Genomic DNA, 18440 nt, shown 5'->3' on the forward strand with positions numbered 1-18440 from the left:
CTTACTTGTGGAACATAAGGAATAACATGGAGGACATTAGAAGGAGAGGAGAAGTGAAGTAGGGGAAATCAGAGGGGGAAACAAACCATGAGAGATTGTGAACTCTGAGGGAAAAAAAAAAAAAAACGGGATTTTAGAGAGGAGGGGTGGAGGATGGGCGAACCTAGTGGTGGGTATTAAGGAGGGCACATATTGCATGGAGCACTGGGTGTGGTACCTAAACAATAAATCTTAGAACACTAAAAAAATTAAATTTAAAAAAAAAAGCAATCCGCAGGGAGTGCGGGTCGGGTCTGTGAGCGTTGCCAGACGAGGCTCCCGCAACCGATATACCCACGCTCCACCCGGTAGCCCGGCCGGGATCCTGGTAGCTAATGTCAGAAGAAAGTGACTATCTGCGAACCAGCTCTGCAGCCTCGCTCTCAGAAAATGAGCTGCTACCGCCGGCCGAGCCTCCCGGCTACGTGTGCTCACTGACAGAGGACCTGGTGACCAAAGCCAGGGAGGAGCTGCAGGAGAAGCCGGAATGGAGACTTCGAGATGTCAGGCCCTCTGTGACATGGTGCGGAAGGAGTGCCCGAACCTGAGCACCTCCCTGGATGACGCCTTCCTGCTGCACTTCCTCCGGGCAAGTTTGATTATGACTGAGCCCTGCAGCTCCTGGTCAGTTACCAAAGCTGCAGGAGAAGCTGGCCTGAGGTCTTCAACAACCTGAAGCCCTCAGCCTTAAAGGATGTCCTCGCTTTGGGATTCCTCACCGTGCTGCCCCACACCGACCCCCAGGGCTGCCACATCCTGTGAATGCACCCAGACAGATGGATACCGAGCAACTACCCAATTACCAAAAACATCCGAGCTATATACTTGACGTTAGAAAAACTCATTTAGTCTGAAGAAACCCAAGTGAATGGAATCGTGATTCTTGCGGACTACAAAGGAGTGAGCTTATCGAAAGCATCTCACTTTGGCCCTTTTATAGCCAAAAAGGTGATTGGCATCCTTCAGGATGGCTTCCCCATTCGGATAAAAGCAGTCCATGTAGTGAATGAACCTCGAATATTTAAAGGCATTTTTGCCATCATAAAACCATTTCTGAAGGAGAAAATAGCAAACAGATTTTTCCTCCATGGGTCTGACTTGAACTCTTTCCACACAAGTCTTCCCAGAAGCATTCTCCCCAAGGATTATGGGGGCACAGTGGGAGAGCTGGACATCAGCGCCTGGTATGCGGTGCTGCTGGCCTCAGAGGAGGACTTCATGAGGGAGTTCTGCCAGCCGGTCTCTGTGTGCGACAGCATCCTGGGTCAGGCCCTCCAGCCTGAGGGGCTGACCTCGGATGCACAGTGTGATGATTCCCTGCGGGCCGTGAAATCCCAGTTCTACTCCTGCTATTAGCCAGTCCCCTGTGAGTGCCACCCTCTTGAAATCCTTTCCTTTTTCTTTGGAGAGGCGCAAGGAGAATTTGAGGTGCCGTGGAGTCTGTCTTGCTCCTTGTAATTAAATTAAAGCCTGTAGAGTCTGAGGGTGAGCCATGGGGTAAGCCCTTGGTGACTTGAATTAATCCATGGAAGACAAGAAAGATGTTCCCAGTGATTCTCAAACGTTTGGAATCCTAGTTTGCAGCCACTAACCTGGAAGCTGTATCTGGTTTTTGGAGATCTTGGAACAAGAGAAATCAGGATCAAATCACTCTGGTCTCCCATTCCAGGAGAAAACCACCTGACTGGCCGGTCAGCACACTCCTGTGAAAGAACCTGGCTGTGCCTACAAGATGGCCACACAGGAGACTTCAGGAGTTTGTGTCTTTCACCTGAACCCTAACGACAGACTTGGGTTGCTCACTAGGAAGTTTCTAGTTGGAGGCCCAGGCCCCAGCTGCTACACTGGGTTTAGAAAGCACCTTAATCAAATCATGGGAGCATCAGGACATAAGCAGCACCTCCTGATCAAATTTGGGAGCCAGAGGCATCAGAGAACCTCTGGGATTCATTGACTGACTCTTGCCAAAGAAACAGAAGTTTTCCCAAACCCACAAAGCCTTAGCCCTGGTTCTCAATACAATCATACAGGATCCTAGAGGGATGTGATTCTACTTAACCTAAAATGCTAGATGCCAGGCCCGAGGAGCTGAAAGAATTCTGGCCCAAGAATGAAGAGAGCAGGGCTCCAGCCTCAGAAGTATGGAATATAGACAAGACCTGGACCTCTGTGGGCCTCACCCTTCTCATCTGTAAAATGAAGCTGGATGAAATGACGCCTAGGGCCTTGGCTGACGTTCTGGGATTTGGTTTAGTAATTGAATGCTAGGCATTCGTTTTCTGCCTAGATGGCTCTCAAATGGCTCTCCCATGGCTCTCAAAGAGGCAAGCGGTTGGATCCCGCTTTTTTTTTTGGTACACCTGGGCCTTTCCAAGAGACATGTGTCACCATCTGGCCCTGCCTTTAAGGAAAGTGTATGTGTATTCTTGGGACCTGGGGATAACCAACTTCTTTTTGTAGGGAGGGTTAAACTGGAAAGGGCAGGTGAGATGACTTAGGTTTGTGTGAATTCCTTCTATCCCTGAGGCTCTGGCCATATACTGGAAACCTGGCAGCAGGGAATGGCTAATTACTTGGGATTCTTAGATTTTGGTCTCTGGAAACGAATGTTAAGTGCGTGCTATCGCCAGATCACTTCTGGGGCCCCTATCCTCCCAGACACACTTGCATTTCTCTCTCTCTGGTATGGGTGGACAGACTCGTCTAGCCAGCAGGACCGAATGTTAGCTCTGCATTTCAGCACCTCAGACCCTTCCTGTCAGAACTTCAGCCTTAGCCCAACCATTGAACTAGGTGGTTCTTCTGGTGGCTTTTGACCTATTTCTTTTCATATTAATTCCTTAAAAATTCATGCATTTCTGAAACCAGCAGGCAAGGGGACCATCTGTGAGGAGGAGGGCAGTGCTCTTAAAGGCAAAGGCCCATCTACTGTGAATAAGCTCGTCACCTTCATACGCTGTTTAAAATGCCTGGAGAATGTGGAAATGACTCACCTCATCAGTGCCAAGTCCAGGGAACACTCTGCCCTGTGGGTACCAACCCTGGATCCTCTAGGGGCCACGCCGAGCTGGAAGTGCCAGCAATGCAGGCCCCTGGCAGCACCCCCTTCCGTCTACCAGGAACAGCGTGACCGGCTCTGCTGAAAAGATCTTGACAGCACCAGCAGGATGGCTCAAGCAGAAGGTTCAGAACCCAACTGCCTGGATGTGGGAAGTGGTTAGAGGTGTTCTCAGACCTCAGAGAGGAAGGAGAGATTCCCCCACCACCCCCAAGCTAGACAGAGGGAGAGAGGGACTGGTCAGCCCCACCAAGTTTCCCGTTTACACGCTGTACTGCGTTCCTGGCCCGTGTGGCCCATGTCCCTTGACTTGAAAAGCTCGCATGTGTGTAAGCTCACCTAGACAAGGATCTCCAAGACAGGGACGTTGCCCATTTCCCAGGCCCTTCTAGATGGCCCAGGGAGCAGTTTCATTCAGCTTCTGAAAGGAGTCAGAGCCAAGATCTGTTTGCCTTCTGCAGCTGCTGGGCTTGGTTTTGGTTCCAGAGGGAGATCAAATAGTTTGGACACCTCAGGAGGATTGGACCAGGCTATGAAAGCAGAAGCTCCCTGGGTGGTTTCTGTGCAGCTTTACCAGGTGTCTGTATAGAGCCACCCCAGCAGGGTGGTGGGATGATCAAGCGAGTACACGGTGAGCCTGGCTCAGGAGCAGAGCACACGGTGTGCCTGGCTCGGGAGCGGAGGTGCACCAGTGGGGCAAACAAGCCAGCATTGGGAGAACCAGGAGTGTTTTCCTTCAGGGAGAAGGTCTGGCCCATTTCATGAAAACCTGGAAAGTAACTTTTCCCTAAATTCATGGTACTGTGGAACAGGAAAGGGAAAGGAGTCAACCAGGAGACCGGAGTTCTGGCTTTACACTGCTGTGTGGCCTTGAATAAGCCACTGACCACCCCTGAATTACATGCTAAAGGAATCCCCACTCTGAGCTCTGAACCCTCTGTTTTAGGCATCATTTGGCTTTACTGCCACAAGGACACTGTACTCTATCTTTTAGAGGCCTGTTTCTCCCCCACTTCCCCCCAATCTGGGTTATTTTGTAGGTGATGTAGGTCTGAATGAATTGCTCCCAAGTGAATCTGTAAGCTTAGGTAATATAGTGGTTTTCTCCCTCTTCTCTTGTACAGAATCTGGCAAATTGTGCCTCTTCCTGGAATCCTGTTCTACCTTCACAGGGACAGGCCGGAAGAAATGTACAGAAACATCTGTGCAACCCTGGCTTCCTCTCCCGAGCTTACTTGCTTTGGGCAGAAGCGGCTTTAGCTTCATCTTGCTTTCACAAGGACCCACTTGTCTCTAGAGGTTTAAAAACACTTCAGCTTGTAAGATACTACATTTTTGCTGAACTTGAGAAGACAATGAAAGGTATTTTCCCCAAGTTCCTATGAGACACTGAGCCATTCTGAATTCTCCCAGAGGGCAGTTTCTTTAAAGGCCACTGGATTCTCAGACCAGTCATGGGATTACTTTTCTACTTGGGCAGGCAAAAGCTGTGGCATTATTATAATACTTCATTGTAAAGTTTTTAGCTTTTAAGATTTACCTTTGAAGCCTTTTCTTTCATCGAGGCAGTGAAGTGTTAGCAGAGGTCACGGTGCAAGTGTAGCTGTTCTGGGGTTCTGTGGAGACACTGAACAGAAGCATCTCAACTCTTCGGGAGGGAAGTCCATCCGGTGATGTCTGTCAGTATTGGGGCCTATTAACTTCGTAAATCTAAAGTAAATTCCTTTCTGCTTTCCCGATTCAGAATTGGTTTGTTTGAAATCCAAGTGACAGGAATCATCAGTCAGAGATTCCTTAACAGAGCTTGTGCCACAGGCAGGCCCTGTGTGACTCATGGAAAGAAAACTCCTAAGAATAGCATTGAACAGAAATATAGAGACAATCTACAGAAAGAAAGACTTCAAAAGTAACTCGATGTCAATAAAAACGTATCTATCAATAATCACTCTCAATGTGAATGGCCTAAATGCATCCATAAAATGGCACAGTGTTGCAGATTGGATAAAACGACAGGACCCATCCATATGTTGTCTACAAGAGACCCATTTTGAACCTAAAGATACACCCAGACTGAAAGTAAAGGGATGGAGAAGCATCTTTCATGCAAATGGGCCTCAAAAGAAGGCTGGGGTAGCGATTCTCATATCAGATGAATTAGATTTTAAACTAAAGACTGTAGTCAGAGATACAGAAGGACACTACTTCATTCTTAAAGGGACTATCCACCAAGATGATCTAACAATTTTAAATATCTATGCCCCCAATATGGGAGCAGCCAACTACATAAGAAAACTGTTAATCAAGATAAAGAGTCATATTGATATGAATACATTAATAGTAGGAGATCTTAACATGCATCTCTCAGAAATAGATCACCGAAGCAGAAAATCAATAAAGAAACAAGAGCATTGAATGACACACTGGACCAGATGGACCTCATAGATATATACAGAACATCCCACCCTAAAACAACAGAATACTCATTCTTCTCAAGTGCACATGGAACCTTCTCAAGAATAGACCACATACTGGGTCACAAATCAGGACTCAACCAATACCAAAATACTGAGATTATTCCCTGCATATTCTCAGATCACAATGCTTTGAAACTGGAGCTCAATCACAAGGAAAAGTTCAGAAGGAACTCACACACCTGGAAGCTAACAGCCACCTTGCTTAAGAATGCTTGGATCAACCAGGAGATCAAAGAAGAACTTCAACAATTCGTGGAAACCAACAAGAATGAAGACACATCAGTCCAAAACCTATGGGATACAGCAAAGGCTGTCCTAAGGAGCAAATACATAGCCATCCAAGCCTCCCTCAAAAAAATTGAAAAATCAGAACACAGCAGCTGTCTCCACACCTTAAAGAGCTGGAGAATCAACAACAAATCAAACCAACTCCACACATAAGAAGGGAAATAATCAAGATTAGAGCAGATATCAATGAGGTAGAAACCAGAGATACAGTAGAACGTATCAATGAAACTAGAAGCTGGTTTTTTTAAAGAATCAATAAGATCAATAAACCATTGGCCACACTAATCCAAAATAAAAGAAAGAAAGCCCAAATTCATAAAATTATGAATGAAAAGGGAGAGATCACAACTAACACCAAGGAAGTATAAACAATCATCAGAAGTTATTATCAACAGTTATATGCCAATAAGCTTAGCAGCCTAGATGAAATGGATGCATTCCTGGAAAACTATAAACTCCCAAAATTGAACCAGGAAGAAATCGACAACCTGAATAGACCAATATTTAATAACGAGATTGAAGCAGTGATCAAAAACCTCCCAAAAAACAAGAGCCCAGGACCTGAAGGATTCCCTGGGGAATTCTACCAAACTTTCAAAGAAGAAATAACACCTATACTCCCGAAGCTGTTTCAAAAAATTGAAGCAGAAGGAAAACTTCCAGAATCTTTCTATGAAACCAGCATTACCCTGATCCCCAAACCAGGCAAAGACCCTACCAAAAAGGAGAATTTCAGACCAATACCACTGATGAATATGGATGCTAAGATTCTCAACAAGATCCTAGCAAACAGGATCCAACAGCACATTAAAAAGATTATCCACCATGACCAGGTGGGATTCATCCCTGGGCTACAGGGATGGTTCAACATTCGCAAATCAATCAATGTGATAGAACAAATCAATAAGAGAAGAGAGAAGAACCATATGGTCCTCTCAATCGATGCAGAAAAAGCATTTGACAAAATCCAGCATCTGTTCCTGATTTAAACGCTTCAAAGTATAGGGATAGAGGGAACATTCCTGAACTTCATCAAATTGATCTATGAAAGACTCACAGCAAATATCATCCTCAATGGGAAAAAGCTTGCAGCCTTCCCGTTGAGATCAGGAACAAGACAAGGATGCCCACTTTCACCACTCTTGTTCAACATAGTATTAGAAGTCCTAGCAACAGCAATCAGACAACAAAGAGAAATAAATGTATCCAAATTGGCAATGAAGAAGTCAAACTCTCTCTTTGCAGAAGACATGATTCTTTATATGGAAAACCCAAAAGACTCCACCCCCAAACTACTAGAACTCATACAGCAACAGCAATTCAGCAACGTGGCAGGATACAAAGTCAATGTACAGAAATCAGTGGCTTTCTTATACACTAACAATGAAAATACAGAAAGGCAAATTAGAGAATCCATTCCATTTACTATAGCACCAAGAACCATAAGATACCTGGGAATAAACCTAACCAAAGAGGTAAAGGATCTGTACTTGAAGAACTACAGAGCACTCATGAACAAAATTGAAGAAGACACAAAATCATGGAAGACCATTCCATGCTCTTGGATCGGAAGAATAAGCATTGTTAAAATGTCTATACTGCCTAGAGCAATCTATACTTTTAATGCCATTACAATCAAAATTCCATCAGCATTCTTCAAAGAGCTGGAGCAAATAATCCAAAAATTTGTATGGAATCAGAAGAGACCCCAAATCGCTAAGGAAATGTTGAAAAACAAAAATAAAACTGGGGGCATCACGCTACCTGATTTCGAGCTTTACTACAAAGCTGTGATCACCAAGACAGCATGGTACTGGCATAAAAACAGACACATAGACCAGTGGAACAGAGTAGAGAGCCCAGATATGGACCCTCAACAATATGGGCAAATAATATTTGACAAAACAAGAAAAAATATACAGTGGGGAAAAGACAGTCTCTTCAATAAATGGTGCTGGGAAAACTGGGCAGCTATATGTACAAGAATGAAACACAACCATTCTCTTACACTGTACACAAAGATAAACTCAAAATGGATAAAAGACCTCAATGTGAGACAGGAATCCATCAGAATCCTAGAGGAGAACATAAGCAGTAATCTCTTCGATATCAGCCACAGCAACTTCTTTCAAGATATGTCTCCAAAGGCAAAGGAAACAAAAGCGAAGATGAACTTTTGGGACTTCATCAAAATCAAAAGCTTCTGCACAGCAAAGGAAACAGTCAACAAAACAAAGAGGCAACCCACGGAATGGGAGAAGGTATTTGCAAATGACAGTACAGACAAAAGGTTGATATCCAGGATCTATAAAGAACTCCTCAAACTCAACACACACAAAACAAGCAATCATATCAAAAAATGGGCAGAAGATATGAACAGACACTTCTCCAATGAAGACATACAAATGGCTATCAGACACATTAAAAAATGTAAACCTGGTGATTCACAGACCTGTACCCCTGGGGATAAAAATATATGTTTATAAAAAATAAAAAATTTAAAAAAATTAAAAAAAAATTTAAAAAAGAAAATGTTCATCACCACTAGCCCTCAGGGAGATTCAAATGAAAACCACATTGAGATATCACCTTACACCAGTTAGAATGGCCAAAATTAGCAAGACAGGAAACAACATGTGTTGGAGGGGATGTGGAGAAACGGGAACCCTCTTACACTGTTGGTGGGAATGCAAGTTGGTGCAGCCTCTTTGGAGAACAGTGTGGCGATTCCTCAAGAAATTAAAAATAGAACTTCCCTATGACTCTGCCATTGCACTCCTGGGTATTTACCCAAAGATACAGATGTAGTGAAAAGAAGGGCCATCTGTACCCCAATGTTTATAGCAGCAATGGGTCGCCAAACTGTGGAAAGAACCAAGATGCCCTTCAACGGATGAATGGATAAGGAAAATATGGTCCATATACACTATGGAGTATTATGCCTCCATCAGAAAGGATGAATACCCAACTTTTGTAGCAACGTGGACGGGACTGGAAGAGATTATGCTGAGTGAAATAAGTCAAGCAGAGAGAGTCAATTATCATATGGTTTCACTTATTTGTGGAGCATAACAAATAGCATGGAGGACATGGGGAGTTAGAGAGGAGAAGGGAGTTGGGGGAAATTGGAAGGGGAGGTGAACCATGAGAGACTATGGACTCTGGAAAACAATCTGAGAGGTTTGAAGTGGCGGGGGGTGGTGGGAGGTTGGGGTACCAGGTGGTGGGTATTATAGAGGGTACGGATTGCATGGAGCACTGGGTGTGGTGCAAAAATAATGAATACTGTTATGCTGAAAATAAATTTCTTTTAAAAAGCAATCTACTTGAAAAACTCCCTTTGATTTAGGGGAGATAATCCCTCTCTCCTAATAAAATCTTCACATGGTAAGATGAGGTCCACCAATATAGAGAGCTAACTCCTTTACTCAAAATCTACACATTTGAGTGTAAGTCTCATCCAACAACACTCTCACAGAAATATCCAGAATAATGTTTGATCAAATATCTGGGTGCTGTGTCCCTGACGAAAAGATGTATATAATTTATCATCACAATATTCACTTGCCATGACTTTAGATATGATTGCTATTATACTACATCTAGGGATTAAAATGACCTACAGAAAATTCTATAGGTCATCTTCAGAAAACCACTCATTAGTATGTGATTGTTTAGTAGCTTTCATCTTTGTGTTGTTAGAATTGAATTAGGGATTTTTCTTGTTTATTCTTAAACAAATGCACCTCAATGAATTCCTAGATTTTTTGGTGGTAAGAAAGATTGAGAGAGCACGCATAAGTGTGTGTGTGTGTGTGTGTATTGGTGAAAGTAGCTCTTGTGAGGAATATGTGAGGTAATTTACTGTGGGTTATATCTATCATCCTCAGTTCCAAGCACATATTAGAAGACAAGTCAGGATGGTTGCTGTTTGCTTTCTCTCAGCTTTCCTTTGCCAGTATGGTTACCATGGTGACTCAGTGACTGCTGTGAAACTTGTTACAAACTGAAAATCCATTTATGATTCTTGCCTTACTCACCCATCATTCTGATAGCTGTTAAGTGTTGCTTTTATAACACCATCATTCCTTCTGGATTTAAAAATTGACATTCAAATGTTGAATAGAGCTTTTCACTTCTCCCCTATCATTTACTTATTTATTCGTGTGTTATTTTATTGGTATGATGCTTGGATTCCTTTTTTGCTCAAATATTTACCATCTGACATTATACCTATGTATTTTGATGTTTGAATTATAACAGACAAGTGGTATACACCCACACACACAAAATATTCATTTGCCGTGACTTTAGATATGATTGGCACTATACTAAATCCAGAGATGAAAATGACCTACAGAAAATTCTACAGGTCATCTTCAGAAAAGCAGTCACTAATATGTAGTAGTTTAGGAGACAAGTCAGGATGGTTGCTGCTTGTTTTATCTCAGCTTTCCTTGGCCAGCATGGTTACCATGGTGACTCAGTGACTAATTTGGGACTTGGTACAGACTGAAAACCCATTTATGATACTTGCCTGAATCACTCATTACTCTGATAATTGTTAAGTGTTTCTTTTTTATAATGGTGTCATCATTCCTTCTAGATTTATTCATTGGCATTCATGTTGGGTAGAGATTTTGCTTTCTTCCATATCATTTATCTATTTTTTCTTGTATTTCCTTTTTTAAAGTTTTTATTTAAATTCCAGCTAGTTAATATACAGTGTAATATTAGTTTAAGGTGTACAACATAGTGATTCAACACTTCCATACAACACCTGATGCTTATCACAAGTGCATTCCTTAATCCCCATCGCCTATTTCACCCATCCCCCACCCACCTTCCCTCTGGCAACCTATGGTTTGTTCTCTGTAGTTAAGAGTCTGTTTCTTGGTTTGCCTCTCGCCTTTTTCCCTTTGCTCATTTGTTTTGCTTCTTAAATTCTATGTATTTCTTTTATTAGTATGACTCATGGATTCCTACTGTGCTCAAATAGTTATCATCTGACACTATGATTATGTATTTTGATATTCAAATTGTTGCAGGATTAGCCAGTATTAGCCCCTTCAAATTGGCTTCCATTAGCATCCATTGTCACCTCCCTAAAATTGTTTGAACGTGTACTTTCCTCTGTGAGCCTGAGTATCCCTGAAACTGTATGAAGAAAGCAATGTTGTGAGCTTCAGAACAATGCTTTGAGTATATAAAAGAAAAAAGTCTGAAAATAGAAAATTACATTGTGTGGCATCTAGAAAGCCCTCAAACTGTTAGTTGACCATTCTAACTTTGCTTCCTTAATTCTGTCAATGTGATGATTCCTCTGACATGAACATCATAGCATTACTACCAGAGAGAATACTTGGACATGGAACAGGAAGCAGGGATGAGCCCCCATCTCCATGATGTGAGAGCTTCGGTGTCACTGCTGTGTGTGGGAGGGGGTTGTGGGATGGAGCTGGGGAAGAGGCACAGCATCACTGCACAGCTTCCAGTGACCTGAGTGGGGACAAGCAAGCACATGCTGACCCTTTTCCCCTGTGTTTCATGTGTTTTTCCTTCCTCTTACTTTTTCTCTGTTCCACATGCTGTATGATCTTCTGACTGACCCTTGTAGTAGAATAGCAGAGAAGATGTGCACCCAAAGCCTTAGAAATGAGCCAGTAGAAAACCAAGCGTGATGTTCAGTGTGTTAGACATTTTCATCAAGTAAGAGTGAAGAAATCAGGGTCCCATCGTGTAAGCCACTTCCCTTTTTCCAGTGGGGATACGAAGGGCTAACAACACCCAGTTCTCTAACAACACGGGGATATCATGGAGTTTAGTATGAATCCACATAGGAAAGCAATCTTTGGTCATAGTGGAGAGGTTAGAACATGAGACTTCTTGATTAATGATATTAACAGAGACATCCCACATATCACAGAACTCTGCATGATAGACATCAAATTAAGAGTGCACAAACTACAGATGCTTAGATCAGGAGTTTTCCAAGTGTGGTCCTAGGAACACTTCATCAAAATTACTAGGGAGTGCTTCTTAAAACTGCAGCTACATGGTCCACATTAAGTCTGCTGTACCCAAAGCTGGGAGGTTCAGTAGGAGGTATTCACATTTTGAATGATTTCTCCTGTGTATGGTGGTATCCATGCAAGTTTGAAAATCATTGCTGTGAATTTGCAATGAGGTCTTCTTACTATTTTGAATCATGTAATGTCTTATTTTTGTGTCAATTTGTCCTGCAACTGAACTTTAAGTATCTATGTCTATTCCCAGTAGATCAAAAAGGAATTAATCTTTTCTCTTCAGTCATACTCATTTACTGTTTGATTTTGGAGGGATTTAAGTAATTTCCTAAGGGTCCCATAACAAAGTACTACAAACTAGGAGACTTAAATAATAGAAATGTATTGTCTCACATTTCTGAAGTCTTGAAGCCTCAAATCAAGGTGTTGCCAGGGACATCCTCTCTCAGAATATTATTGGAGTATCTATACATTCTTCTCCCTAACTTCTGGTGGTTGTCTGGCAATGTTTACATTTCTTGGCTTGCAGATGTTTGAATCCAATATCTGCCTTCATTGTCACAAGCCATTATCCCCTGTTCTTATTTCACATGACTGTCTTCTTAATAAAGACAGGAGTCACATTGGTTTAGGGACACACCCTACTTCAGTATGACCTTATCTTAATTCATTACATCTGCAGTAATAACTCTCCAAATAAGGTTTCTGATGTAATTAAGGATAAAACTTCAAGATATCTTCTTTGCAGTGGTACAATTCAACCTATAGCAGTCACTGAACTAGTTCCTGGGGACCCAACACAGTGAACAAGACAAGGCAATATCCATGGCACTTTGTTTCTAACATGGGAAAACTGGCAGTAAGCATGTAAGAAAATCAGTACTCATGATAACTGTATATAAAAATGAGTGCTTTAAAGTAAGTGAATCCACTGAGTAGAAAATAATGGAGATGAGATTATTTTTGTTTCAGAGAGAGAGAGAGAAAGCACAACTGGGGGGAGCGGCAGAGGGAAAGAGAGAGATGCAAACTCCCTGCTAAGTGCAGAGCCCAACATGGAGCTCAATCTCAAGACCCTGAGCTCATAACCTGAGCCAAAACCAAGAGTTGGGTGTTTAACTGACTGAGCCACCCAGGTGCCCCAGAATGGGACTATTATATGTGGGATTGTCAGTGAAGCTCTTTCTCAGGAAGTAACATTTCAGCTGAGTTCTGAAGATCAAGAGGAAACCAGGTCTGGGATGGCCTTTGGTTTGTTATGAGGCTTGACATCATTTTTTCCAGGAACAGACTGGAGTCCAGCAGACAACGTGCAGATGGTAGGAGCTGAGGTCAAAAAGTCAGACAGGAACCACATCATTCTGGAGATATTCTGAGGTTGGAGAGTTGCATTATGAGAGTGACATGATCTCATTCATGTGCTCAGAAGATGACTCTGGTCACTGTTTGGAGAATAGAATGGACAGGGACAAGATGGCTGCAGGAATGACCATTAGGAGAATCTTGCAGAAATCAAGGGAGGGATAAGAGTTGATTGCCCCAGTGCTGCAACAGTGTGCAGGGGACAGAAGTGACCCTGGACTGAGTGTGATGTAGGTAGGACAAGCAAGAACTGCAGTGATGGATGGTAGTGGTTTGTGATAATGAAGTGAATCCAGGATGAGCCCTTGGCCTTTTCCTTAGTCAGGTGCAGATATGGTGGTTTTGTTTCCCAAGATCTGCTGTTTTAAGTGTCTTTGAGATGTTCTGATGAGAATTAGTTAAGATTAAAAGGTGGTTGCTGTGATAGTGACTGAAATATCCATCAGTGGGCAGCAGAAAGATGGTTGTAGAGTAGAAGACCCTAGGCTCTCCTGGTCCCACAAAAATAACAATATAACTATCAAATTATCATAACACTCCAGAAATTGGTTTGAAAACTGAAAGAACTAACTCCACAACTAAACGAAGAAAAGAAACAACAACCAAGAAGGTAGGAAGTGTGGAGGCGTGATTTAAGGGAGAAATGTATCATGGCTGCTAAGGAAGAAAGGAAGCCATGATCACAGAGAAGAGTGAAAGAGAGAGAAGCGCATGGGGAATGCACAAGGAGAAAATTAACACAAAGCCTTTGGCTTGGAAAAGGAGAGGGGTTGAATTTCATGAGTTCTTGCAATGAGTGGCCTTAAAGACTAGAGTTCTAAAGGTCAGGAGACTTGACCGGGCTAGAGCCTAGAGGAGACTGCACTGCTCCTGGAGAGAATCGAGGGGCAGATACCATGAAAACAGCAATCCGAAGAGCACCTGGGGCACGCAAAGGGGGAGATTACTCACTCTTCATGGAGTGCATCCCTGATAGGGAATATCCAATAGAAAAAAGATAGTCTCTTCAACAAATGGTGTTGGGAAAACTTGACAGCAACCTGCAGAAGAATGGAATTGTCCTGCCTTCTTACACCATGCATACTTCCATACTGTTTTCCAGCTTGCATTTCCAGCAACAGTGTAAGAGTGTTCCCTTTTCTCCACATCCTCACCAACATCTATTGTTTCCTGAAGTTAATTTTAGCCATTCTGACAGAGGTGAGGCTGTATCTCATTGTGGTTTTGATTTGTATTTCCCAGATGATTAGTGATGTTGAATATATTTTCATGTGTCTGTTAGCCATTTGTATGTCTTCTTTGGAGAAATATCTGTTCATGTCTTTTGCCTATTTTTAAGTAGATTATCTGGGGGATTTTGGTGTTGAGTTGTAAGTTTTTTATATATTTTGGGTACTAAGTCTTTATCAGATATGTCATTTGCAAATATCTTCTACCATTGCATAGGTTACCTTCTAGTTTTGTTGACTGTTTCCTTTGCCTTGCAGAAGCTATTTATTTTTATCAAGTCCCAATATTTCATTTTTGCTTTTGTTTCCTTGCCTTTGGAGATGTGTCTTGAAAGAAGGTGTTGTGGCCGAGGTCAAAGAGGTTCCTGCTTATATTCTCCTCTAGAATTTTGATGAATTACTATGTCACATTTAGGTCTTTCATCCATTTTGAGTCCATTTTTGTGCATGGTGTAAGGCAATGATCCACTTTCATTCTTCTTCATATGGCTGTCCAATTTTCACCGTTTGGTGAAGAGACTGTCCTTTTTCCATTGGATCTTCTTTCCTGCTTTTTCAAAGATTACTTGAGTAATTAATGGACCCAAAGTTAAGGGTCTGTTTCTGGGTTCTCTATTCTGTTCCATTGATCTATGTGTCTGGTTTTGTGTCAGTACCATACTCTTTTGATGATTACAGCTTTGTAATATAGCTTGAAGTCTGACATTGTGGTCAGACTTTGGTTTTCTTTTCCAACATTCCTCTGGCTACTTGGGGTCTTTTCTTGTTCCATACAAATTTTAGGATTATTTGTTCCAGCTCTGTAAAAAAGATGTTGATGATATTTTGATAAGGGTTGTACTGAATGTGTAGATTGCTCTGGAAGTATAGACGTTTTAAACATATTTATTCTTCCAATCCATGAGCATAGAATGTGTTTCCATTTCTTTGTGTATTCCTCAATTTCCTTCATGAGTGTTCTATAATTTTTAGAGTACAGATTCTTTAGCTCTTGGGTTAGGTTTATTCCTAGATATCTTATGGTTCTTGGTGCAATTATAAATGGGATCGATTCCTTAATTTCTCTTTCTTCTGCATCATTGTTAGTTTATAGAAATGCAAGTCATTTCTGTGCATCGATTTTGTATCCTGCCACGTTGCTGAATTCCTGTATGAGTTCTAGCAATTTTAGGGTGGAGTCTTTTGGGTTTTCCACATAAAGTTTCATGTCATCTGTGAAAAGTGAGAGTTTGAATTCTTTGCCATTTTGAACGATTTCTATTTTGTTATTGTTGTCTGATTGCTGAGACTAGAACTCTAGTACTATGTTGAACATGGTAAGAGTGGACATCCCTGTCATGTTCCTGACCATAGGGGGGAAAGTTCTCAGCTTTTCCCCATTGAGAATGATATTCACTGTGGGTTTTTCATAGATGGCTTTTAAGATATTGAGATATGTTCCCTCTATCCCTATACTGTAAAGAGTTTTAATTAAGAAAGGATGCTGTATTTTGTCAAATATTTTTCTGCATCTTTTGAGAGGATCATATGGTTCTTTCCTTTCTTTTACTAATGTGATGTATCATGATGCTTGATTTGCAGATTTTTAAACAGCACTTGCAGCCCAGGAATGAATCCCACTTCGTCATGGTGAATAATAATTTTTAATATACTGTTGGATCTTATTGGCTAGTATTTTGGTGAGAATTTTTGCATCTGTGTTCATCAGGGATATTGGTTTGTAATTCTCCTTTTTGGTGGGATCTTTGTCTGGTTTGGGGGTCAAGGTAATGCTGGCCTCATAAAATGAATTTGGAAGTTTTCCTTCTATTTCTATTTTTTGAAATAGCTTAAGAAGAATAGGTATTTGTTCTTCTTAAATATTTGGTAGAATTCCCCTGGGATGCCATCAAGCCCTGGACTCTTGTTTATTGGGAGATTTTTTATTACTACTTCAATTTACTTGCTGGATATGGGTCTGTTTAGGTTTTCTCTTTCTTCCTGTTAAAGTTTTGGTAATTTATAAGTTTCTAGGAATGCATCAATTTCTCCAAGTTGCCCAATTTTTTGGCATATAGTTGCTCATAATATGTTCTTAAAATTGTATTTCCATGGTGTTCATCATGATCTCTCCTCTTTCGTTCATGATTTTAATTTGGGTCCCTTTTCTTATTTTTGATAAGTTTGGTGAGGTGTTTATTGATCTTATTAATTCTTTCAAAGAACCTGCTTCTAGTTTGGTTAATTTGTTCTACTGTTGTTTTGGTTTCCATTTCACTGATTTCTGATCTAATCTTAATTATTTCTCTTCTCCTGTTTGGTTTAGGTTGTTTTTTAAAAAGATTTTTATTTATTTATATGAGAGAGGGACAGTGAGAGAGAGCATGAGAGGGAAGAAGGTCTTTTTCTTTTGTTTCCATGAATTTTTCAGTTCTTCCTAAATTTCCTGTTTGACCCATTCACTCTTTAGCAGGATGCTCTTTAACCTTCCTCTATTTGTGTTTCTTCCAAATTTCCTCTTGCGATTGAGTTCAAGCGTCAATGCATTGTGGTCTGAAAACGTGCAGGGAATAATCCCAATATTTTGGTACTGCTTGATAACTTATTTGTGTTCCAGTATGTGGTCTATTCTGGAGACTATTCCACATGCACTCAAAAAGAAGAGCCCATATAGTGTCCAGGGACTAGCACTTCAGGGAGTGTCCCTGGTGTGTTCTGCATGCATTCTGCTGCTGTGCTTTTTTGGTGTTTGTTTGTTTGCTGCTGTGTTTTTCTTGCTCTTTCAGGCCAGTCATCTGCACAGGTTCTCCTTGCCTGCAGTGGGCAGTATTTGGATCTTGGCCAGAGTGTGGCGAGTTTTTTTTTTTTTTTCATTTATTTATTTTCAGCATAACAGTATCATTATTTTTTCACCACACGCAGTGCTCCATGCAATCCGTGCCCTCTATAATACCCACCACCTGGTACCCCAACCTCCCACACCCCCGCCACTTCAAACCCCTCAGATTGTTTTTCAGAGTCCATAGTTTTAACTAGGTATGCTCTTGTCTGCTTGTTAAATGAAACCTGATGTTTCTTCCACTGAAGTTTTGTAGAAATCTTTGGTCAAGAAATGTGGTATATCCAGCATTACTGTTGGTCTTCTGAGCAAAGGGCCCACAGTTCTGGAACTTAGACACACGTGCCCAAGAAAAGCAGTACCAGCAGAGCACAGGGGGTGTAACTTGTAAGCAAGTTAAGCAGGCTTTCTTCTGTGCTAAGCTGTTACTGAAGCTGGTTAATATTGAGGGGCAAGGGAGGGAAATGGTGTCAGTCAGCTCTTTTGTCCCCAGAGAGGAATCTCCATGCTTGTTGCTCTCATGGAAGCACTCTCAGAAGAATGAATAGTCTCCCCACCCCCACCCCCATGGGTCCCAGGCACTTTTCAAATCGCCACTTACATGCTGTCTTTCTTCAAGTTGCTTGCCTGCCTGGAGCAGCACATGCACTTGGGCTCTACCAAGTGCCAAGCCTGATGACTTTTAAAACTCCAAGCTTTAGGGATGTGGTGTGTCAGTGGCCTGTGCTGGTGTGCTGGAGGTGGGTCTCGCTACAGTGGGGCTGATGCAGGTTTAACTAAAAAGAGAACTAACACCAGAGCACAGAGGCATGGGACTTGGAGCAAGCAGGCTAGACTGTCAGTGTTGGGTGAGCCATCCTCAGCAGGTGATTTTCATCTACACCAAGGGATGCAGGAGTGAAGTGGAGCCCACTGGCTCTTTTGTCACCAGAGAGACACTCCTGTCTGTGCACATCCTACCCTCTTCGAGGTGGCTTCTTCTTTCCTTCTAGTTGTGGAGTTTGTTCCGTTAGTCCTCAGGTTGACTTCTTAGCTATTCAGGATGGTTTGATAGCTAGCCAGTTGTGTTCCAGAGATGAGATGAGCCTAGATTCACCTACTATACCACAATTTTTAAGTAATCTCTACACCCAATGTGGGACTCAA

At 41.9% G+C, this 18440-nt stretch overlaps 1 pseudogene; it reads left to right on the top strand.

Moving 5' to 3' along the window:
* Positions 1-294: 294 nt before the first annotated feature.
* Positions 295-1861, top strand: LOC131821521 (alpha-tocopherol transfer protein-like; annotated as a pseudogene).
* The last annotated feature ends 16579 nt before the right edge of the window (positions 1862-18440 follow it).

The sequence above is a fragment of the Mustela lutreola genome, chromosome X (assembly GCF_030435805.1).
Source record: "Mustela lutreola isolate mMusLut2 chromosome X, mMusLut2.pri, whole genome shotgun sequence".
Lineage (NCBI taxonomy): Eukaryota > Metazoa > Chordata > Mammalia > Carnivora > Mustelidae > Mustela > Mustela lutreola.